The sequence below is a fragment of the Budorcas taxicolor genome, chromosome 21 (assembly GCF_023091745.1).
Source record: "Budorcas taxicolor isolate Tak-1 chromosome 21, Takin1.1, whole genome shotgun sequence".
Taxonomy (NCBI): Eukaryota; Metazoa; Chordata; class Mammalia; order Artiodactyla; family Bovidae; genus Budorcas; species Budorcas taxicolor.
In genome coordinates, this window is record NC_068930.1 from 67,044,628 (window position 1) to 67,069,215 (window position 24,588).

Below are 24,588 nucleotides of genomic sequence, written 5' to 3' on the forward strand. Positions count from 1 at the left end.
AGAAGGGGACTTACTGTACCCAGTGGCAAATAAATGAGAAAAGTCCTGTTCTGCTCCTAAGAAAGCTCTCCAATACCCGTTAGCTTCCCTCAGGGAGTCAGACAGGCTGATCTTCTAATTCCCTAAAAGGAAGTTCCAAACGATTGAAACAGTCCCTCTTTTCAAAATATGGGAAGTTCCATCTTCAAAAGTCATCTTGTTCAAGTAAAAGAGAAGGACTAATTTCAGCTGCTTCTCTTTCCTGGGGTTTCAATGCATCTATATTGGACTTCCCTGGTGGCTCAGAGGTTAAAGCATCTGCCTGGAATGCAGGAGACCCAGGTTCGATCCCTGGGTTGGGAAGATCCCCTGGAGAAGGAAATGGCACCCCACTCCAGTACTCTTGCCTGGAGAATCCCATGGAGGGAGGAGCCTGGTAGGCTACAGTCCATGGGGTCGCAAAGAGTCAGTCACAACTGAGCGACTTCACTTTCACTTTCATAGTATGTATAGGATATATCTATACCTCTATATAGGATTTTTTTTTCTTGCATCTTCCAGTTGGTAATTTAGATATTTTCTTTAAGCCTTTAGGGGGTTGTTTTACAAATTTCTATTATTTTTAAAGGTATGTATTTCTTTTATGGCCTTCCCAGGTGGTTCAGTGGTAAAGACTCCACCTGCCAGTGCAGGAGATGCAGGAGGTGTAGGTTCAGTCCTTGGGTTGGGAAGATCCCGTGAGAAGGAAATGGCAATCCACTCCAGTATTCTTGCCTAGAAAATGCCATGGACAGATGACGGCTATGGGCTACAGTCCATGGAGTTGCAAAGAGTCACATATAATTGAGCAACTGAGCATGTATTTCTTTATAAGGATTGAGAGGGGAAACATTACACGGTGTCTTAATTGGATTACTAAATATTAAGGGAAATTAGAATACCTCCAAACTTTGTAATCTTCATATTTAAATACGTTCTAAAAGGTACACTTTATATAATTGCAAGTATTTTCCTTGCATATCAGTTAAAATCTTTAGACAAGTTCCTAGGACCCCAAGAAAAGGTCATTTCAAGATTGAACCCTGCTGTGTTTTCAGACAGTGTTTCATGATCAGCTCCACAGAGTGATAGCACTCTATGCTTTATCCAAAACCAACTTTATTACTGTCTGGTCCCTAGAAGTTTCCAGAAGGCCCACCCTTCTACTGGTATGTACTCCTTTCCTCTAATAATTCTCATCTCCCAGCTCTTTCTCCACGGCCCCACTCAAGCACCACTTCTTTGAGGTCAGTTTCCTTATCCTTTGCCATCTACACATTTTAACTGGAGGTCTCCTCTCTACTTCTAGGTCACTTTGTGGGAATTAAGACAGGCCATTCCATGGACTAGTGAAGTAATTGATGCTTTCAAACACAAGCTCCAAACCTGACTTGCTGTGAGACCTTGAGCAGCTGTACTTAAACTGTCTATTATCTCAACTTCCCCATCTATAAAAGATAGGCAATGATAGTTCATAGCTCATTTGGGTCAATGGTGTTAATATCAAATATGTTGACATGTGTGGAGCACTTACTACAATTCTTGGCACAAAATACGTTCTGTGAAAATGCTTGATTTTAAAAATAAATAAGGATTGTAAATGGATTTCTTTTCTCTCAACATATATACGTGCAGAGAAGCAGCCACTAGTCATCTGTGGAAGTCCTGCTTTTGAACATGGCTCCCATAGTCGCTGCTGCTGCTGCTGCTAAGTCGCTTCAGTCATGTCTGACTCTGTGCGACCCCATGGACAGCAGCCCACCAGGCTCTTCTGTCCACAGGATTCTCCAGGCAAGAATACTGCAGTGGGTTGCCATTTCCTCCTCCAGAGAGTCTTCCAGACCCAGGGATAGAAGCCAGGTCTCCTGTATTGGCAGGAGATTCTTTACCATCTGAGCCACCTGGGAAGCCTAACATCACATAGCAAAGTCAATCAGTTTACCAGTGTCAGCAGTAGCTGGGGATGAGAGGTGATAAAAGGTGAGAGAAGATGTGTTTGGTAACACAGAATTCAGTACCTCACATACACACAACAAATAGCTTTGGAAAGTGTAGAGATGGTTCAATTGTGTATCATGATTCTGAAACAACTCAGGATCAATGCCAACAAAACATTAGTGCAGAGTCTGCAGGAGAAAACTGATGGAGGGCAAGGAAGAAACAGGAGAGATTTGAGGATCAAGAGAGGACAAACACAAGGCCCAATGGATAAAACACCAAATGCAAATCATTAATGAAAGGCACTGAAGGAAGATTACACCTTGGAAGAGAACTGATGTGTTTTTGAGCCCATCAACACCCACAGACCACACTGCACAGCATGCATGCTTCTCCTCTCATATGACATAAACATGCCATCAATTCAGTTCAGTTCAGTCGCTCAGTCATGTCTGACTCTTTGCAACCCTGTGGACTGCAGCACTTTCCTGTCCATCACCAACTCCCGGAGCTTGCTCAAACTCATGTCCCTCAAGTCAGTGATGCCATCCAACCATCTCATCCTCTGTCATTCCCTTCTCCTCCTGCCTCCAATCCTTTCCCAGCATCAGGGTCTTTTCCAATGACTCAGTTCTTCAGATCAGGTAGCCAAAGTATTGGAGCTTCAGCTTCAACATCAGTCCTTCCAATGAATATTCATGACTGATTTCCTTTAGGGCTGACTGGTTTGATGTCTTTGCAGTCCAAGGGACTCTCAACATGCCATGCATACTCCAAAGAAGACAATTCCCTTTATTTGCCCTCCACAATGATCTCCAGGAAACCCCAAAGGCAGAATTTTCACAGCCCCTGTTCAGGCCTCTTGAAACCTGTATTTAATCATAGACTAAGGATTGCTCTCCCAAGAGGTCAATCACTAAATTAATGATTGCATGTGAGAGAAAAAAACTATATGCCTTGTTTTTGCACTGAAATATATGAAAAAATAAATAAAATGCATTAATATTTTATTAACAACTTTAAGAGCTACTAGAATAGACTATATTATGCTAGTAATAAACGTGATCATAACATCTCTACAACAACAATGAAAACAACTGCTTTCATACAATGCTGGGTTTCTCGACATCAGACACTATGATGCTGACTTTATAACCAACATGTGAGGAAGGTGTTATAACCAACATGTAGGTTAGTTTCCCTTTTTCGGTCCACTTAATATGTTTTAAGCACTGTTTATGTTTGCAGAGGAATTTCTGGCCTCTGGTACCCTCTTTGCTGCAGCCAGGACCCAGACTTGTCATTCATTTCTCCAGATACACTCCAGGCACACTATGATAGTTAATTTAAGTGTCACCTTGATTGGATCACAGGATGCCTAGATATTTGTCTAAACATTTTTCTTTTTTCCTGTGAGGGTGTCTCCAGATGAAATTAGAATCAGTGGACTCAGTAAAGCCAATCTCCCTCCTCAGTATGGTTGAACATCCAATCTGTTGAGGGCCTGAATAGAATAAAAAGGCAGAGGAAGGAAGAATTCTGTCTTTTTCTCCCTCATTATTTGAGCTAGGATATTGATCTTTTCTTGTCCGTAGCGCTCTTGGCTCTCAAACGTTCAGACTCAGTGAATTATATCACCAGCTTTCCTGGGTCTCCAGCTTGCAGATGGAGGATCAATCATGGGAATTCTCAGTCTCCATAATTGTATAAACCAATTTCTTATAATAAATATCTTCCTATACATACCAGAGAACACCTGTTGGTTCTGTCTCTCTGGGAACTCTGGTTAATACAGATGCTGAGATGGGAAGTAAGAGACGCACAGAAGGGACCATTAGACCCACTGAAGGGCTGTCAGCCAAGACTAGGTTTTCAGAGACGAGATCTGTTCCAAAGATGGGTGTCCTTGTGGCTTCATGAGCAAGACTAATCGGGTTGCTATACAGCCCCACCATCGGAGTCGGCAGTGACCTTTTCCCATCAGCCCACTTCTGGAAACTTAATAGAAAACCAGAATCCACAGATATCTCAACTGCTCTGCAAGATATTTAGTTTTCTTCTTTGCATTTTTAAAAATTGTGCCAAATGCACATCACCTGAAATTTAAATTTGCCACTCTAACCATTCGTTTTTAAGTATACAGTTCAGTGGCAGTAAGTATCAATACATAGGCTTTGTCTGGCAACCATCCCACCATCCACCTCTAGAACTATTTTCATCCTGCAAAACTGAAACTCTGTCCCCATTAAACACTAACTATCCATTCTATCCTTCTCACAGCCCCTCACAACCAAACAGCTACTTCCTTTCTCTATACATTTGACTACTCTTTTGCTGTTCTTATTGTTTAGGGGCTAAGTCGTGTCCGACTCTTTTGCTACCCAATGGACTGTAGCCCAGCAGGATCCTCTGTCATGGGATCTCTCAGGCTAGAACACTGGAGCAGGCTGCCATCTCCTTCTCCAGAGGATCTTCCCAACCCAGAGACAGAACCTGTGTGTCCCAGGTCCCCTGCATTGTCAGGCAAGTCCTTTACCATCGAGCCACTTAGGGAGCTCTAGGCACACCATCTAGATGGTATAATGCAGTATTCATCTTTTTGTAACTAGATTACCTCACTTAGCATAATATTCTCAAGATCTATCCATGTTGTAGCATGTGTTGGAATTTCTAAAGGGTAGAATAATATCCTGATATATGGTTATACCACATTTATTTATCCATTGACTACATTTTGCTTTATAGAATGTGCGTAGCACAGGTATCATACCTACAATTGTAGAAAATATTCATGATACTTAACTTTCTGTGTTGATTTGACTGAACCACTGAGTAACCAGCTACTTAGTCCAGCATTATTCTGGATGTCTCTGTGAGGGTGTTTGTAGATGAGATGAACATCGAAATCAATATACTTTTTATTGATAGACTAATCAAACCAGTCACTCTTAAAGTTCAGTTCTGGATATTCACTAGATGTTGGCTGAAGCTGAAGTTCCAATACTTTGGCTACCTGATTCAAAAAGCTGATTCACTGGAAAAGACCCCGATGCGGGGAAAAACTGAAGGCAAAAGGAAAAAGAGGCAACAGACGAAGAGGTGATAGATGGCATCACCAACACAATGGACATGAATTTGAGCAAACTCTGGGAGATATTGGACAAGAGAGGAGCCTGGCGTGTTGCAGTCCATGGGGTGGCAAAGAGTCGGACACAACTTAGCTACTGAACAATAACAAAATATTAACTACATAATATAGTTACATATAACTGTTATTTTATTTTTTATATAATAAAACATCTATTGGTCCTCTCATTCTGGAGAACTCTGACTTTATGTCATTCTAGTCTGTGGCTTGATTATAGCTCTAACAAAGTCTTAAAGTAAAATAAATAAATAAAATGAAGTAAAATTTGAAGTTCACAGAAAAGAAAAAAAAAAAGAAAAAGAAGGACCCAGTGTGGCAGAGGAATTGGAGACACAGATAGCTGGAAATGCACCTCCTTGCAGAGTGATGCTGCCAAGATTCTGGTGAGTAACTAACCTTAACAGTTCCTGCTGTGGTGAGTCTGTTTGCTATAGCTGCCGTAACAAATCCCCACAGGCTGGGTGGCATCAACAGGAGGAATTTCTTCTCACAGTTCTAGAGGCCAGAAGTCTGAGGGCGGGTCATCAGGGTCGATTCCTTCTGAGAACTGTGAGGCAGTCTCTGCTCTGTCTCTCTCTCCTGACTCTCAGCTGGTCTGCCGGCAATCTTAGGCATCCCTTAGTTTGCAGAAATACGCTCCGTGTCTACTTCCATCCTCATGTGGCTCCTCCCCGTCTGCTTCTCTGTGTCCAAATTTCTCCCTTTTATAAGAATACTTCACATATACTGGACTTGGGCTCACCCTGCTTCAGGATGGCAGCGTTCTCACTTAACTGACTGATTACAAATCCTACGACTCTATTTCCAAATAAGGTCACATTCTGAGGTCCCCAGGGTTAAGGTTTCAGTATACAGATCTGTAGCGACTACAGCTCAACCAAAAATATGTTGGTGAGTGTTATATGTTTCTATGATGCTCAGCTATCTGAGCAAACTCACACCCATTTCACATAAGGAGTCTTGCCCCAGGACTTCCCAGGTAGTTCAGTGGTTAAGAACACACCTCCCAATTCAGATGTAAGACACAAGAGTTCGATCCCTGGATCGAGAAGATCCCCTAGAGTGGGAAATGGTAACCCACTCCAGGATTCTTGCCTGAAAAATTCCACGGACAGAAGAGCCTGGAGAGCTACAGCGCATGGGGCTGCAAAGAGTCAGACATAACTGAGAACAAACACGCAGTCTTCCCCCAACCTGCTGACTGCAGACGTGACCTCACCAAGGCCCAGGAGTAACACAAGTCCTTTCTCCCCACACAGTCTCCTGGCCTGGGCATGGATGCAATGCTGCACATACATTATTGATAGCTCACAAGCTTGCCAAGCTTTCTGGCTCTGTGTGCGTGTGTGTGTGAGAGAGAGACACACACAGAGAAAAAGAAAGCAGACAAAAAGCGTGGACATGGATACCACCTCTCACTGCTAGGAGTTCACTTTCATTAAGAACATGTTCTGCCTCTTTTCCAAGGGCACCCTTGACAGTGGCTGTGAAGCAGTGGAGGGTGGAGGTGACCTTGAACTCCAGTGGATACATCCAAAGCAAAATGCTCAAGTCCTTGATAACATGCTTTCAAAGCCCGGTTCCGCAGTGTCCTTCACACTCCCGTAAGGCCCTGCCTCACCTCGACACAGCCTGGAGGCTTCCTGTCCTTATATTCCTCTTGCCCCCGCCTTCCCACTGCCTCCTGCTTCCCCTTAATGCTCCCAGGTCCTCTTGGAAGACCCAGCCACTTACAGTTGTGCAGTGATTAAATATTTATAATAAGGGCAATGAGTGAGGTGTTGAATAATAAATGCTAAGGCTGAAGCAGCCTTAGATAATTTCTGCAGATTTCTTCATCCATGCCTTCTTTGATTTGAAGACATGCACAAAAAATCCTTTAATTAACTTTTTTTGGGGTGCAGCTGTGACAGTCAATAGACCTTTATCGCTGTTTTGTTCATGAACCGCTGCCCAGCCATTGGGCCATTCTGCTGTCAGTGCCAGGCCCCCCTGACAAGGAGATGCCAGGTGGTAAGGTGGATCGTGCCTCATTCATTTCTGAACACCCCCGGGGGAATATATCTTTACAAAACTCAAATCCCCAGACCACGAACTCACTGTAACCATTCTTGGATGTGGAATAAAGTCATTGAGGCTCAGGAACAAGAATGGATCTTGCTTTCCATGGACCCGCCTGTAACATTTTAAGAGGAATAGTGTTTAACTCTCACCACAGCTCTCTGGGGAAGCTACTGGTATTATTCTGATTTTTGTAGCTGAGAAAGCCCAGGCACAAAGAGGTAAAGTCATTTGCTGAAGACCTAGAACTGGTAGATGTTGGTTCTCGGATGAAGGCAGGCACCAATCCAGGGAAGAGGGATAAAGAGATGGATCAAAAACAGCCTTTGCCCTGGTGGAAGTTTCGGAGCCAGAGGGGAGAGATATCTGAGTACGCAGAACAAAGAGTGAACCGCTGTGAGAACGCCAAATAGAAGAAACATGTTTGAGCGGGAGAGCAAGTGGCCAGTTCTGTATGGATGGATCTGGGAGGCGTTACAGGGAAGACATGTGAGCTGAAGCTAAAACTTTGGTGGAAGTTTGCCTGAGAATGAGCTTGGGGGCAAACCAACTCTTCCATTTTATTGAGTGGTTCTAACCTGTCCTTGTCATGGACATGAACTTGGGCAAACTGTGGGAGATAGGGACAGGAAAGCCTGGCATGCTGCAGTCCATGGGGTCACAAAGAGTCAAACATGGCTTAGCAACTAAACAGCAACAACAACCTGCCCACTTGAAATCCTTTCTGAAGGAACCTGGTAGAGAGTGTCCTCGTCAAACCGGCTTTTCCTTTTTGGGTCAGCGTTTTAGTCCTGGATTCAGAAAGCACAGAATCAGAGGGTAATTGAAGATAATTTACATGTGTTCCTAATGACCAGTAGAAAACTCTTATTACTGTAATAGATCAGTTGTGTCTCACCCCAAATTCATATATGGAATCAAAATCCCTAATGTGATGGTGTAAGAGGTGGGGACTTTGAGAGATAATGTCACGAGGTCAGAGTTCTCGTGAATAGGATCCATGCCTTTATGAGAGCTCACAGAGAACTCGCTTGCTCTTTCTATTATGTGAGGGCACAGAGAAAAGATGGTACAAACCAGGAAGTGAGTCCTCACCAGACATCAAATCTCCAGGTACCTTGACCTTAGACTTCCAGTCTCCAGAACAATGAGAAATGAATTTATGTCATTTATAAGCCAGTGTGTGGTATTTTGTTGCATCAAAGGAACTAAGAAATTCTTCAATCTATATTTTGATGATACCAGAAGTTATCTAAGCTTTTTTTTTTTTTTTTCCCCAGGATTAGGGGCATTTTCTCTACAGAAAAGAATGTTGGGGGAAAAAAAAAATCTCTTCTTTAATGCAAAAGGAAAATCGTATTCCTAACCAGAGCCAAAGTTTTCAGTGCACCTATTTCCATGTCTGCTTTTGTGTCTCTACAAAATTTCATGGGTGAGAAGTCCAGACCTTGAAAACTGTTCAGTGACAAGCCCAGTATCACAAGGATGGAAACTGAACCTTAGACTTCTTGATTCCAAATATATGCCTATTTCCACTAAAATCCTTCTTCTGCCAGTATGTGGGCTTCCCAGGTGGTGCTGGTGGTAAAGAACGTGCCTGCCAATGCAAGAAACATAAGACACCAGAGTTTGACGCCTGGGTGGGAAGAACCCCTAGAGAAGGGCAAGGCAGCCCACTCCAGTATTCTTCCCTGGAGGACCCCATGAACAGATGAGTTAGTGGACTATAGAGTCCATAGGGTCACAAAGAGTCGGACATGACTGAAGTGACTTAGCATACACGTCAGTATGTACTTGTGTAACATAAGACATAACAGTGAGAATTTGCACATGTTCCTTTTTAAGAGTCAAGGGATAGAAAGTCCTGTTTCCTGAGAGCAGCATTTCCCTAAACTTATCTCTGTGGACTGTTATTTTCATTATGAATTTGTGCAAAAAAGAATTCTCTCAAACAAATTTGGGAGATGCTGGCTTAAACAGTGTTAAGACAATTTCTTTGCTATTGGCATTTAGGAAGCTTTTAACATACTGTTGTACACTATGGAATGCTATGTTCTTCTTCAGTGTTAAATGTGCTGAACAAATATGTATTATGTGCAGGGCTGTGATGGGATAAAATGGTAACAACACCCCACAGAAGTTTCTCTCAGTACAGAGCATTATTGATCCAGTAATAAACTCACTGGTTCACATCTGTTACTCTACTAATGCCTTTTACTTCCCCCTCAATGAGTTTCTGTTCCAGAGCATCTATAGTCATTCAGATCTATTATTATTATTACTTTACAGATATAGAGATTTTAACATCTTTGAGGCCATGCGACTACTTCTTACAGCCTGTTAAACTCCTTAAAAAAACACCTATCACAGGAGCTGACAGAGTAAACTATATATTACATTTATTTGATGAAACTTGACAATAGCAGTTAAAAGCACAGATTTAAATAGTGTTGTTACCACTTGTTATTTGTATCAAGTACATTAGTTTTTTGTTTTGTTTTGTTTTAAGTCTCAGTTTCCACTTCTGTAAAGTCTAGATAAATACAGACATTCAATTGACTATTGGGAGTGCCTCATATATGCCTGGTACGCAGTAAGTGAAGGCCATCTTAATGAGACCTGCAAGAACTTCCTGTTCAAAATTGCAACTTCCTTCACCCTGCCCCCCATCCCAAGCACTTCCTAACACCCATTGCTGCTCTATTTTATTTTATTTTTTATCACAATTCTTATTACTTTCCACCATAGGGTCTGATCCCTGTGTCAGGGAGATCCCCTGGAAAAGGAAATAGCAGCCCACTCCAGTACTCTTACCTGGAGAATTCAATTCCGTGGACAGAGAAGCCTGGCAGGCTACAGTCCATGGGGTTGCCAAGAGTCGGATATGACTGAGTGTCTAACACACACATCTTTTTGTATGCTTTATTTCACTATTACATCTATTTTTGTCTGTCTCTGCCATTAGCACATTAGCCCCAAGAAGCAGAGAACTTGTTTATTGATGTATTCACGGATCAAGATAAGAGGTGGGCATACAGGAGGTGCTGCAGTAAGCTGTGCAAAGAGCGACTGTTTATCAAACAAAGCGTGAGCGATTATCTCATAGGAAGGTGGTGCTAGACATGCAGGGTAAGTAGGCCAAGATCAGAGCAGAGAAGGCTTGCATGTGAATATTTTCAAGGCTCCAGAACCTCTTGTAGTCAGAACTAATAATACTTGTTATCACTGTTGTTCAGTCACTAAGTCATGTTTGACTCTTTGAAACCCCATGGACTGCAGCACACCAGGCTCCTCTGTCCGCCACTGTCTCCCAGAGTTTGCTCAAATTCATGTCCATTGAGTTGGTGATGCTATCTAACCATCTCATTCTCTGCAGCACCCTTCTTTGGCCTTCAATCTTTCCCAGTATCAGGGTCTTTTTCAATGAGTTGGCTCTTTGCATCAGATGGCCCAAGTATTTGAGCTTAGATGCCCTCTGCTATAAGGCAGAAACTATCCAGCCTGCATTATGGTTGAGAAAATTTAATAATGAGAAAGAAAGGGTAATAATGTGCCCAAGTCTCTGGAGTGAGTCCCGGGCCTTGGACTTTAAAAGCCATGCTATGCCATGCTGTCTTGAATGTGGATGAAACTCTAACAGTAAGTAGACACAGGAGAGAACAGTGAAGACGGATGGTGCTTTAACAGCTGCAGCTCCAGGTTGTCTCTGATGACGGCTGCATCCTCCCTTTCTTCGGGGTCCTTTTTTAACACGTGCTCTTGATATCTGACTGTGTCCGTTAACCTGTGAAAGTGAAAACTCAGTCATGTCCAACTCTTTGAGACCCCATGGACTGTACAGTCCATAGAATTCTCCAGGCCAGAAAACTGGAGTGGGTAGCTTTTTCCTTCTCCAGGGGAACTTCCCAACCCAGAGATTGAACCCAGGTCTCCCGCATTGCAGGCAGATTCTTTAGCAGCTGAGCTATCAGGAGAGCCCTGATAGGAGATAATAACCTGTAGGAGACAGTAAACCCAAGACATTGCACATGAAAAATCAATACCCAGGTCAAAGGTTTCTTGCTAGGGACAAGCTGTTCTTTTCAAGCACAGTTTGCCAGGCTCAAAGCAGTATTTCTAAAGACTTGCTCTTGGCCTTGGATGCCCAGAGCAATAGCCCACACTGCTGGCTCACAGCAAGTGGGAAAGAACTCTGGGTTACCACAGTAGCTGTTTCATTCTCTTTCCAACGAGGGAAGGAGAGTAATTGCTAAGTCACAAAAGGATGCAGAGATTTATCATCAGTTGCCAATGCTCGTGGATAGTTCAAGACATCCTGATCCTAACAGGGGCCACGGCAGAGCATTAAGCAGGAAGCCCACAGAGGTAAGGATGAGTGTGGAGCGGGAGCTGGCACCAGGTAAAGATGAAAAATGCCTCTCTGGGAGATTAATCCTTCCTGCAGTCCACTGTTAAAGTAATAAAAGGTTTATGATTCATTTCTTCCTTGATAATGGAGGAGACAATTAGTAATTACTGGATTTATGGTATTTGTTGTGTTAACTCAACCAATAAAGTAGCCAGCAAAATTGTTCTTTGACGCACCCTTGTTGTAGAATAACACGATGAAAGCTTTAAAAGGGAAAGCAGCTGTGTTCACATGTCATGTATGTTTACAGGCAGCAGGGGGATTAGATGATGATGATCTGTGATCTCAAGATTCTAAGCATTCTCACCCCTCATTCCCCACTTTATCCTTTCTAGAATTAATTCAAAGAAATACAATCCAGCCAGCAGTGCTACAATGAAAGTGTTAGTTGCTCAGTGGTGTCCAACGTGTTGTGACCCAACGAACTGTAGCGCACAAGGCTCCTCTGTCCTTGGAACTTTCCAGGCAAGAATACTGGAGTGGGTAGCCATTCCCTTCTCCAGGGTATCTTCCCAAACCAGGGATTGAACCCAGGTCTCCTGCATTGTAGGCGGATTCTTTACCATCTGAGCCACCAGGGAAGCCCCAAAATGATGATAAAATGATGAAAATTGCTCAGTCATGTCCGACTCTTTGCCAGGTTCCTCCGTCCATGGAATTCTCTGGGCAAGAATACTGGAGTGAGTAGCCACTCCCTTCTCCAGGGGATCTCCCTGACACAGAGACCAAACCCAGGCCTCCTGCGCTGCAGGCAGATTCTTTAGTATCTGAGCCACCAGGGAAGCTCATGCAATGCTACAACTTTACTTTCATTTTCTTTCTCAGGAAGATCATTATCCTCTTCCAGAGCACCAAGCAACACCCCTCTAGTACATCTAGAATGTGAATTTTACTTGTAATTGTATCATTGGCTGATTGATGTATCGCCCATTTTAGGCTAAACTGGACCTGAAGTCAGGAACTAGCCCCCTGACCCTCCTGTCTCCCCTAAGGCAAATCGTTGGTAACTGGTGGATGTTTATAGATGGAGGTCTTAAAAAGACTCAACCAGCAAAGGTTCTGCATATTCAGAAATATTCAGGGCGGATGCTTAAATTCAATAAGAATGACCATGGGTGTGTAGCTCAGGAAAAACTCTTAAAATGTGACAGTAGAATTACTTAGGGAGATCACAGTGGCTATCAGGGCACATCAAAATTGCAATGTTCATCGCAGCACTGTTTACAATAGCCAGGACATGGAAGCAACCTAGATGTCCATCAGCAGATGAATGGAAGAAAGCTGTGGTACATATACACAATGGAGTATTCAGTTCAGTTCAGTCACTCAGTCATGTCTGACTCTTTGCGACCCCATGAATTGCAGCACGCCAGGCCTCCCTGTCCATCACCAACTCCTGGAGTTCACTCAAACTCACGTCCATCGAGTCAGTGATGCCATCCAGCCATCTCAACCTCTGTCGTCCCCTTCTCCTCCTGCCCCCAATCCCTCCCAGCATCAGAGTCTTTTCCAATGAGTCAACTCTTCGCAGGAGGTGGCCAAAGTACTGGAGTTTCAGCTTTAGCATCATTCCTTCCAAAGAAATCCCAGGGCTGATCTCCTTCAGAATAGACAGTCCAAGGGACTCTCAAGAGTCTTCTCCAACACCACAGTTCAAAAGTCAGCCATTAAGAAGAATACATTTGAATCAGCTCTAAAAGGTGGATGAAACTGGAGCCTATTATACAGAGTGAAGTAAGCCAGAAAGAAAAACACCAATACAGTATACTAACGCATATATATGGAATTTGGAAAGATGATAACGATAGACCTGTATGCGAGACAGCAAAAGAGACACAGATGTATAGAACAGTCTTTTGGACTCTGTGGGAGAGGGAGAGGTTGGGATGATTTCAGAGAATGGCATCGAAACATGTATGATATCATATAAGAAACAAATCACCTGTCCAGGTTCGATGCAGGATACAGGATGCTTGAGGCTGGTGCACTGGGATGACCCAGAGGGATGGTACAGGGAGGGAGGTAGGAGGGGGGTTCAGGATGGGGAACACGTGTACACCCGTGGCGGATTCATGTTGATGTATGGCAAAATCCATACAATATTGTAAAGTAATTAGCCTCCAATTAAAATAAATAAATTTAAAAATATAAAATTGCAATATACAAATGCTATAGAAATACGGTAACATTCTTACAAATTATATAAATGTTTAAAGCAGATAACAAAATTTGTTTTTCTCTTTCTTACTTACTTCACTCAGTACGTCAGACTCTAGGTCTATCCACATTTCTCCAAATGACTCATTTCGTACTTTTGTATAGCTGAGTAATATTCCATTGTAATATTTTGCTGTATATATGTAGACATCTTTATCCATTCATCTGTCATTGGATGTTTTGGTTGTTTCCATGTCTTAGCGATTATAAACAGTGCTACAACGAACATTAGGGTTCAGTTCAGTTCAGTTCAGTCACTCAGTCGTGTCTGACTCTTTGCAACCCCATGAACCGCAGCACATCAGGCCTCCCTGTCCATCAACAACTCCTGGAGTCCACCCAAACCCATGTCCATTGAGTCAATGAAGCCATCTAACCATCTCATCTTCTGTCATCCCCTTCTCCTCCTGCCCTCAATCTTTCCCAGCATCAGGGCCTTTTCCAATGAGTCAGCTCTTCACATCAGGTGGCCAAAATATTGGAGTTTTAGCTTCAACATCAATCCTTCCAAGGAACACCCAGGACTGACCTCCTTTAGGATGGACTGAATCTCTCTTGAATCTCCTTGAAGTCCAAGAGACTCTCAAGAGTCTTCTCCAACAGCACAGTTCAAAAGCATCAATTCTTCGACACTCAGCTTTCTTTATAGTCCAACTCTCACATCCATACATGACCACCGGAAAAACCATAGCCTTGACTAGAAGGAACTTTGTTGACAGAGTAATGTCTCTGCTTTTGAATATGCTATCTAGGTTGGTCATAACTTTCCTTCCAAAGAGTAAGCGTCTTTTAATTTCATGCAGTCACCATCTGCAGTAATTTTGGAGTCCCCTCCAAAAAAGTCAGCCATTGTTTCCACTGTTTCCCCATCTACTTGCCATGAAGTGAGGGGACCGGTGCCATGATTTTCGTTTTCTGAATGTTGAGCTTTAAGCCAACTTTTTCACTCTCCTCTTTCACTTTCATCAAGAGGCTCTTTAGTTCTTCTTCACTTTCTGCCATAAGGGTGGTGTCATCTGCATATCTGAGGTGATTGATATTTCTCCCGGCAATCTTGATTCCAGCTTGTGCTTCTTCCAGCCCAGTATTTCTCATGATGTACTCTGCATGTAAGTTAAATTAGCAGGGTGACAATATACAGCCTTGACGTACTCCTTTCCCTGTTTGGAACCAGTCTGTTGATCCATGTCCAGTTCTAACTGTTGCTTCCTGACCTGCATGCAGGTTTGGTTCAGGTGTCATTTTAAATTATGGTTTTCTGAGGAATAGAGATGCAGATGTAGAGAACGGATGTGTGTACATGGGCTGTGGGGAAGGAGGGGACAAACTGGAGGTAGTATTGACATATACTCACTATGGTGTGTAAGCTACAGAGCTAGTGGGGACCGGCAATGCAGCGCAGGAAACTCAGCTCCGTGCTCTGTGATGACCTAGAGCGATGGGATCGGGGGTAGGGGGAAGGAAGCTCAAGAGAGAGGGTATATAAGTATACATAGAGCTGATTCACTTCATTGTACAGCAGAAACCAATACGACATTGTGAAATAATTACATGCCAATAAAAAAAAAGAGTGCATAAAAATCTATACTTGGAACAGTTTATGCACATTTTATTAAAACCAAATGCTAGCCCAAATCCTTGCAATTCAGTCAGTACTTTATAAATATTTGTAGAATAAGTGCAAAAAATACAGAAAAAAAAGACACTGGTATTACGATGGGAAGAATACATATGCATATTCGTTTAAATAGCATTTATCTTGTAAAGCTATGTTCATTCAAGTAAATGCTTAAATGAGTGACATCTCAGTTGGATATTCCATTATCTATCTCCCATTTTGTTTTACAACTGTAGTTAAATATTTAGTCCCCTAACTGAGAAGGTTAGCCTATGTAATTTGGAAGAAGGAAGCTGAAAATCCTTGGCTCCTGGGAATTCACAGTTTAGCTGTTTCACTGTCCCCAGTGGAGGCCATCTCAAGCATAGTCTCACTCTGTGTTATCTTCTCAGGATTGAAGCACAATGAGTCTCAAGAGTCCACTAAGTTTGGGTAAAGCATAACCCCCATTCTAAATTTCAGGTCCTTCCCTCAAGACCCAGGTGAGAAATATAAACTCAATTTAAAGTGAAGTAACTTTCCCTAGGTCAGGCCATCATGATGACACCCTTAGGGCATATCCTTTTTTGCTTCTATTGAACCTGAAGATTCCTCAAGTCACACTTAGACAGGCTGAAGCACTGTGAGTTTGAAAGTAAAATCTGTGACCATTATTTTTGAAAACTCATGAGAAGTGAACACAGGGAGATAAAGAAAGAAACTTAGCTGATTTATTGAATGTCAGACTGACCCAAGAATAGAATGACACATTCTCCATCCTGATTTACATGGCTAAAGATGGCTGTTTAAACAATTAACTTCCATTGGCCTTGGCTCTGGTCCTCTGAGGCCCAGGAACTCAGCTGTTAAAGTCATTATGCACCAACTGTGGCCTGTAAGCTAAGTCCTGTTAGGCAACAATAGAGAAACACATTAACAAATGTGTCTGTCAAAAAGCTAGTCTTTACAGAGTACTGAGTAGAGTTCTCTGTGCTATACAGTAGGTCGTATTCTCTATTTTATATCTAGTAGTGTGTATATGTCAGTCCCAAGCTCCCGATTTGTCCCTCCCGTCCTTCCCAATCTGGTAACTCTAAGATTGTTTTCTATACCTGTGACTCTTCTCTTTCGTAAACAAGTTCATTTGTACCGTTTCTTTAGGTTCCACATGTCGTGTGATATTTATCTTTCTCTGTAATGACCTAAAGGGAAAAGAATCTAAAAAACAGTTCAGTTCAGTCGCTCAGTCATGTCCGACACTTTGCGACCCCATGAATCGCAGCACGCCAGGCCTCCCTGTCCATCACCATCTCCCGGAGTTCACGCAGACTCACGTCCATCGAGTATGTGATGCCATCCAGCCATCTCATCCTTGGTCATTCCCTTCTCCTCCTGCCTCCAATCCCTTCCAGCATCAGAGTCTTTTCCAATGAGTCAACTCTTTGCATGAGCTGGCCAAAGTACTGGAGTTTCAGCTTTAGCATCATTCCTTCCAAAGAAATCCCAGGGTTGATCTCCTTTAGAATGGACTGGTTAGATCTCCTTGCAGTCCAAGGGACTCTCAAGAGTCTTCTCCAACACCACAGTTTAAAAGTATCAATTCTTTGGCACTCAGCCTTCTTCACAGTCCAACTCTCACATCCATACATGACCAGTGGGTATATGTATACGCATGGGGCCTTCCCGGGTGGCTTCAGTGGTAAAGAATCCACTTGCCAATGCAGGAGATGAAGGAGACATAGGTTCAATCCTTGGGTCAGGAAGATCCCCTGGAGAAGGAAATGGAAACCCACTCCAGGCTTCTTGTCTGGATAATCCCATGGACAGAGGGGCCTGGTGGATTACAGTCCATGGGGTCACAAAGAGCAGTACATGACAGAGAGATTGAGCACACAGACACACACACCCGTGTGTAACTGATTCACTTTGCTGTATACCTGAAGCTAATAAACACTGTAAATCAACTATATTCCAATAATTAAAAAAACCTTCATTTAAAATAATGAAGGCAAAAAAAAAGCAAACAAACTAGAGTCTACTCAGAACCAAAGCACCAATAAACTGTTGATTTCTTAGTAGGTTGTAGTCCCAATACAGATCCAAGAAAATAGTGCTGGACTTATATTCAGAATACATAATTGTATTTATTAAGACACCTTAGTTCTTAGCAGCCGTGTGACTTGGCTCCATTGTGTTGAGTCTGTAAGTCTCAGCTTACTCGTCATTGAATGAAGATAAAATGGCATCTACCTTGTCAATGCTTGTCTTCTAGTGGGAACTATAAGACTTACGCCATGTGAAAGTGGTCCTTTCTGTGAGTTAATGTCCACTATAGCAGCTAGAATTTTAAATCTCATTTTTCAAGGAAGAAAATAAAGATTCCAGAGAAAAGCTCAAATTTGAACATCCATTAAGTTAATGAAAACAAGAATGCATTTGGTTATCCTCAGACCAGCTTCAGTGATGCTGATGGGCTGTGCATGCCTAGACTGCATCTTGGTGTTTCAGTAACCTTTGAGTGTAAGCCTGACCTATTGGAATATTTCCTGAATAAGGAGGAAAAGATAGGGATTTGATTGCTCCTAGCTCAGGCAACTGGAGAAGGAAATGGTAATCCACTCCTGTACTCTTGCCTGGAAAATCCCATGGATGGAGGAGCCTGGTAGGCTACAGTCCATGGTGTTGCTACAAGTCGAACATGACTGAGCAACTTCACTTTCACTTTTCACTTTCATAATTGGAGAAGGAAATGGCAACCCACTCCTATACTCTTGCCTGGAAAATCCCATGGACGGAGGGGCTTGGTAGGCTATAGTCCATGGGGTCGTGAAGAGTCAGACACGACTGAGCGACTGCACTTTCATTATATATATATGTGTGTGTATATATATATGATTATTATATGGTAGAATCATATATGTAACAATACATATGATATATATCATATATACACATATAAATAACATAATCTGTCATAAAAAGGGGAAATCCTGCTATTTGTGACAACATGGCTATATCTTGGAACATTATGCTAAGTGAAATAAATCAGTCAGAAATACACTGTATCATCTCATTTATATATGTTATCTAAAATATGTAAATATATAGTACATTAAATTGTTTCTTGCCCACAGTTTTTACTTTTTCATCTACTATCAGAGATGACTTTAGACCCTAGGCTAACCAAACCTTTACTTTTCTGCAGTGTCAGAGGCTTGATTTTAATAAAAAGCCTTTTTTTCTCTTGCACAAAGATCATCATAGTAGGTTAACACATATCTGTATCTTTAATGTTATTCAGTTGAAGAAAAACAGTCCAAAAGGTACAGGTGATTTTGCAAAATGTTTTTCCAGATGTTCTGAAGCAGACATGGTGCTCCAGTCCCATCAGGTCAACATGGAGCCCTGGGGGCTTGGGGAAGCCCTCTAGACCAGGCCTGGTAGAACCCTGCCATGACCGGCCTTTGGTGGCATAAGGATGCTGTCTCACGCCAGGCCCCAAACAATCCTTCTTGCTTTTCTGGTGTAAATGCCATTCCCAGCAAGTCACCGTCAAGTCTGGAGAAGCAGCAGAGGGGAAGTTAAAAGCTGATTTTTCTCTCCTTTGAAATTTTTATGTGCTGAAAGGTGAAATCCACTGTCAGAAAAGTAACACTTCTATGGGGCCTCTGGCATCAGAATATCCTAGAACTAGTCCAGGAGCAGGTAACTGTGAATGCTCCACCGGCAGGCTCTCGCACCTTCCGCGGAAGTCTACACATCTCTTCTCAAGTTCACGAGCACACCTGCCTTTGGGGGAGAGGCCCACACTGGCATCTTTCTCATTCAGAGTCGGGGACCATGTGATCTCAAAACATGTGACCAGCTGGCAGAGGACCTGGGAATGGGCTCCAGGAAGCCCAGGTCAGGGTGCCTCCTCTGACTCCGTAAAAATAACTCTTCTCCCTTGAGACTCGTATGTGAAGTAAGTAGTTCAAGTAATGGATTTTCATGTCAGCTTGTAAATCTAAATGAGAAAAACATCCCCAGTCTGATCTGATGTGTTTGTATGTATGTGTGTGTGTGCATGTGTGTGACAGGGAAGAACCACGGCAATGATGCACGTGCTAAGCAGGGAGTAGAAAATGATGGCGGAGACACGACCCTCTTGGCCGTGGTCTCCCCTGTCATTGGACAATTTATGAATAACAGACGAGGACTTGCTCCAATCACACAATTGTGAGATGATAAAATCAGGAATAAAATTAAATTGCAATTTACAAACTGAGCTGTATATGACCCAAAGCTCTGCGCTCTAATCACTGTACTATTGCTGTCTGTTGAATCATAATATTTTAGGGCCATGGGGTCTATCACATAAGCCATCTGTTCCAACTCTGAAGAAATTCCTTTCTAGTATCCCTGTACCCTCTCCCTGGAGTCCTTTAGGAATGGAGACACCACTTGTGACTGCATAAGGTCGCTGACCATGAACACATCCCTCCTCACTCAGGACCCAAACCCACTTCCCCACTCTGCCATTCTGAGTCACAGGGTGAGTATATTTCTCTTAGCCACAAAGGCAACAGCCGTTTGACTCATTCCTCCTCTAAGCACTTATCGGGCTCCTGATCTGTGCCAGACCTTGTTTGTGGCCCTAGAGACACTGTCCCACATAGAAAGAGATAGTTGCTGCCTCTACAGATTTCAGTGGTTCAGGTTTTCAAGATATAACTGTTACCCTGAGCACGGACCCCAGTCTGCTGGACAAGACAGAGATCTATCTTGGGAGCAAGGAGGCCTGTTGGTGAGGGCTGGTTTCCAAATTAAGGGGGGAAAAAAAAAAAACACCTCAGTTGTAGGAATCTTCAAGATTGCCCACTAACTGTCTGAGATAGAGTTCTTGAAAATCACCAACTTAAATGAGGCTCGATTGCAACCCTGTGGAGAACCCAGAGGGCTGAGTTCACAAGGAGATGATGTGACATCACTTTGGAGGGAGGGGGTAGAAGTGGATGTAGGAACGGGGCCAGCTTTGGCAGCATCCTTCCTATTCATCAGGGTGCTCTCTCCATTGCCTGCACCCCATTGCCCCCAGCACTAGTTTGCATGTCCTGTTCTCTCCTGGAGTCCTGTGGGACTAGCATCTTAGCTGTCCTCTTAGGGTGCAGGCACTTAGTCCTGGCCCCACCAGCCTCCCCACAAAGTCATACACTAACTCCTCAAAGCCCTGATAATCTGCAGAGACTTTTACCTCCATCCGGAGGATCTATGTAGAGGGGACCAGAAGACTGTGCTCAGATGGTCTTGCAGCAGATCCTCTCCACAGTGGGTGGAGAGCTTGTCCACTGCTGATACCCCTTGAGGGAAGATGGGATTAATCCAATTAAGCAATTAGACTTAATGAAACAATTAAGTAATTAAGAGCAAAAGGGAGTTCCTGCCGATCACAGTGGAATGGCCTTTCTACTGTTGGGGAAAGACAGGCAAGAGAAGATAAATATTTCCTTGGAGTCTGGGGGAGCACAAGAGCACTTTCTCAGAATCCATAGATGTAATCCTTTGGGAAGCAGAGTAAGGAGTGGCCAACTGTCTCTATTGGTCGAGTTAACAAACATCACTTAAGTACCTGTTGTAAGTCAAGTAATGTACCAACCACTATTCCAACTCTCCCAGATGTTAAATTTTAGCAGAGATGTTATACATTAAGCAAATGGTCATGTAATTAATCAACTGACTGGCTACAAATGAGATCAGGATTCTGATGGATGTTGTGCACATGTTGTTATCATGGAGGGTTTCCTGGAAGAATAAAGAACTGAATAGATGAACAGGAATAATCAGTAAAGAAGGGAACTGGTGGGTAATCAAAGAATGCTTGAGACTCCAAAGTGAGACCCTCAAAAGTAGACTATGTTGGCCTCAGTAGGATGATACAGTCTGGTCACCTAGAAACAAACATTAAGGGAATATCCAGGGAGGAGGCATGAAGGAGCATGGGTCAGCCATGCCAACTAGAAAGGAGAGGCCTGCCCTCACCCTCCAGGAGTTAGCACCACATGGTAGGAAGGATACTGCCTTTTCAAGCCAACACATGAGTTTGATTTCTAATTCTTCCGCACTAAGTTGTGAGACCTCAACATATGCCAAATGTTTTCATTTTCATTGTCTGGTAAGATGACCACAGTTACTTCTTTCCCAGAAGCTTGTTGAGAAGATCAAATCAGTCAGTGTATGTACTGTCTACCAAAAGGGCCTAGAAATTGAGATACTCAGTATCAATGAGCATTCTTAGAACCCAGATTTTGGTTTCTAGGCATCAGCCTCTAATAAAAGAAATCAGTCTGGAGAAACAGCTGATTCCAGGACTGGTGCAAGAAAAGTACAAGACGAGCCCATATCAGCTTCACTTCAGTTCAGTCGCTCAATCATATCCGACTGTTTGCGACCCCATGAACCGTGGCATGCCAGGCCTCCCTGTCCATCACCAACTCCCAGAGTCCACCCAAACCCATGTCCATTGAGTTGGTGATGCCATCTAGCCATCTCATCCTCTGTTGTCCCCTTCTCCTCCCGCCTTCAATCTTTCCCAGCATCAGGGTCTCTTAAAGTGAGTCAGCTCTTTGCATCAGGTGGCCAAAGTATTGGAGTTTCAGCTTCAGCATATCTTCTTAGTCCCTAAAAAGTAAGATGTTCAAGAAAAAATGGGGACTTCTTAAACGTACATAGTTACAAATTTGAACTTTGTCCAAGTGGCCAAAACTAGAACAATTTAAACAACAGGATACATAACGATGGTGATGGATTCTAATCACAGGACAAAATCAGAACCCATGAATCAATGCTGATATAAATATTCAAATAAATAAGAACATGGAGGGAAAGAGAAAGTCCTTCCTTATAAGAGAATCTCAACTTAGAAATATGTACAAAACAATGCAAAATTTTGAAAACTCAACTTTTTCAAACATTGCAGCAAAAATTGTTCCAGTCTAAAGTCTTCAATGAATGCTAAAAATAGGTGAAAGAACAGTGAGAGACAGGATATTCACATGGTCTCACAATTTGGCACCATATTAGAAAGGAACAAGATGACTTTCTAGGAGAGAAATCTGGCTGATACCATTTGAGCCCAGTGACCAGTGACCAAAGTGACCAGCAGTGAGACACATTTATCTCTGGGACCCTTGAAGCTGAGAAGAGCACTAAATCCCTTTCCTGCTGTTTTTACAAAAAAGTGGAAAACTTGAATCTAAACATGAGGAAACATCAGATACACCCAAATGGAGACCAAATCTTCTACAAAACAACTGACTCAATTCAGTTCAGTTCTGTTGCTCAGTCGTGTCTGACTCTTTGCGAACCCATGAATCGCAGCATGCCAGGTCTCCCTGTCCATCACCAACTCCCAGAGTTCACTCAGGCTCACATCCATTGAGTCAATGATGCCATCCAGCCATCTCAACCTCTGTCGTCCCCTTCTCCTCCTGCCCCCAATCCCTCCCAGCATCAGAGTCTTTTCCAATGAGTCAACTTTCGCATGAGGTGGCCAAAGTACTGGAGTTTCAGCTTTAGCATCATTCCTTGCAAAGGACACCCAGGGCTGATCTTTAGAATGGACTGATTGGATCTCCTTGCAGTCCAAGGGACTCTCAAGAGTCTTCTCCAACACCACAGTTCAAAAGCATCAATTCTTCAGCACTCAGCTTTCTTCTAGGACTCTTCAAAAGTGTCAAGGTCATGACAAATGGGGAACATTTGGAACCCCTCTAGATTTCAAAGATAAAGGGACATGGCAAGCAAATGCAGTCTGTGGTCCAGAACTGGATTCTAGAACAAGGAAAAAGGGAAATGGACGGTCTTTGAATAAGGTCTGTAGATTACTTAATAATAGCAATAGTATGTGAACATTGATTTGCTATCTTTGATCATTGTCCTGTGGACGCACATGTTTGAGGAAGTTTGGTAAAAGGCACATGAAAATCTTGCACTCTCTCTGCAGCCCCTTTATAAATCAAATTCTCTCCCAATGAAAGGTTTAACATTTTAATTAAAAAAGAAAACAAACTAGCTTAGTATTCGGCATATAAAAAGGCACTCCGCAAATGGCATCTATCGTCACTTTTAATGAGAAGAATTGATCTCTGGGGAATTTTCAACCTATTGTCCCTGAGAAAACAAGCCTCAGCCTCCAAAGGGCAGAGTCAGGAGGCAAAGTTGTTTATTGTAACTGCTGCAAACTTCAAGGTTGCTGAGTGACTATGGGTAGAAGAAAAAATGCCCTGTATTCTGGAAAGAATGGCCCCCTTTCTTTTCGTGGGGAAGAAAAAAGGACACACAACAAAATTCAAAGAGACAATAAGTCTTTAACAGCCTGTTGCTATCAGGCAAGCCATTGTGAAGGCCTGAGAGCTCAGGGCCACAGCCTGAAAAGAGACTGCAGCTTCCCCGGTTATTGGGCAATGCACTTAGAATCCCATTGTTTCTGGGAGAAGGAAAATGCAGAGCTGAATGAGGGCGCAGCCTTGTGCACACCTGTACGAGAGAGTTCGGGAGAGGAGCACCTCCACCCCGGCAGTGAAGTGGGGGCCCAGCACCAAAGAAGACTCCGGGTGCCTCTCCTCTCCTATGACCTCAAGGTGCACGAGATGACCTTCCTTTTGTTAAAAAACAAATTGGGATCCATAGATGTCATCTTGATGTGATCCTATATTGGATATTGGAATTCTGTGCCACAGAAGATGGGGAAAGGAGGGAGGGAGGTATTTCAGAGGCCACCTTGGATTTTGGCTCCCGCTCTGCCGCAAACAATGGATTGTCTCCCAGCCACTCTCAGGATAAATCCTAGAGTACTTAACAGATAGTGACAGATGTTCTTTTCTTGGGCTCCAAAATCACTCTGGACAGTGACAGCAGCCATGAAATTAAAAGATAGGTAGCAGAGACCTCGCTTTGCTGACAAAGTTTGTGCAGTCAGAGCTATGGTTTTTCCAGTAGTCACATACAGATGTGAGAGTTGGACCGTAAAGAAGGCTGAGTGTCAAAAAATTGATGCTTTAGAATTGTGGTGCTGGAGAAGACTCCTGAGAGTCCCTTGGACTGCAAGGAGATCAACCCAGTCAAAAGAAAATTAGTCCTGAATATTGGAAGGACTGATGCTGAAGCTGAAGCTCCAATACTTTGGCCACCTGATGTGACTCAGTTGGAAAAGACCCTGATGCT

At 43.0% G+C, this 24,588-nt stretch overlaps 1 non-coding gene across 1 annotated transcript; it reads left to right on the forward strand.

Moving 5' to 3' along the window:
- Nucleotides 1-270: 270 nt before the first annotated feature.
- Nucleotides 271-342, forward strand: TRNAS-GGA (transfer RNA serine (anticodon GGA)). The gene has a single exon. It is a non-coding gene; the product is annotated as a tRNA-Ser (tRNA).
- The last annotated feature ends 24,246 nt before the right edge of the window (nucleotides 343-24,588 follow it).